The 1,055-nt window shown below is 47.9% G+C and overlaps 1 pseudogene; it reads left to right on the top strand.

Annotated features, from left to right (window-relative positions):
• The first annotated feature begins 724 nt into the window (after nt 1-724).
• Nucleotides 725-1,055, top strand: LOC150015693 (DNA-directed RNA polymerase III subunit RPC10 pseudogene; annotated as a pseudogene).

Here is a 1,055-nt window from a genome sequence, read left to right as displayed (position 1 = left end):
CTCTCTGTGGCAACCATCATACCCCTTCTCCCTCAGGGAACTTATCATCTTCCTCTGTCTTTCTGCCTTCCTGCAAGCACACACACATGCTCAGGCCTTTCAGATCTTGGAAAAGTCATCCAGTGCTTTTCAACTACTGGCCCTTCCATTCACCGACCCATCCACTCTATAAACTGTAACTGAACACCTACTGTGTGCCAGGCACTATTGTAAGTGCAGGAGTACAGCAGTGAACAAAAGAAAGTCCTGACTCTCATAGAACTTATACTCTTTGGAGGGAGATAGAAAACAAATGTATAAACAACTAATACATAATGTTGACAGAAGGCAAATAAGTGCTTAGTGGAAAAATCAAGCAGACTGAAGGAGCTGGGGATGACTGAGGATGGAGGGTGGGTTAGGTGGGTATCACTTTATATGGGGTGGTTAGGGAAGGCCTCCCTGGTGAGGTAAATTTGAGCAGAGACCTGGAGAAAAGGGAATGAGCTATAAGGATATTGGTGGAAATTGTCCTAGTCAGGGGGGATAGCGAGTACAAAGATCCTGAGAAAAATGGGCCTGGTGAATTCAAGGGACAGGCATGAAGGGAGCATAGAATAAAGAAAGAGGGACTGTGGCAGGAGATGAGATTGAAACAACAGCAAGGGGACAGGTCATATCGGACTTTATAGGCCAATTTAAAGACTCAGCTTTGGTGGGAGCCTGCAGAACCGAGTCATCTGGCATGCTGCTCTTCTGCCCGGGCTGTGGGGATGGGCTCATCATGGAGGAGGGACAGTGCTGTCACCCTTTCACCTGCAACACCTGCCCCTCCGTGTCTGCACAACATCACCAGCAAGGTTACAAATAGGAATTATCTAAAGCTGAAAGAAGTGGATGATGTGCTTGGTGGAGCAGCTGCCTGGGAGAATGGTGACTCTACTGTCAAACCATGTTTCAAATGTGAACATCCTCATGCCTATTTCATGCAGCTTCTGACCTGCTCTGCAGATGAGCCAATGACCACCTCCTACAAGTGCTGCGATGCTCAGTGTGGACACCACTGGAGGGACTAG

The sequence above is a fragment of the Furipterus horrens genome, unplaced genomic scaffold (assembly GCF_987537825.1).
Source record: "Furipterus horrens unplaced genomic scaffold, mFurHor1.1.pri manual_scaffold_3, whole genome shotgun sequence".
NCBI classification, from domain to species: domain Eukaryota; kingdom Metazoa; phylum Chordata; class Mammalia; order Chiroptera; family Furipteridae; genus Furipterus; species Furipterus horrens.
This window is presented reverse-complemented; position numbering and strand designations above follow the sequence as displayed.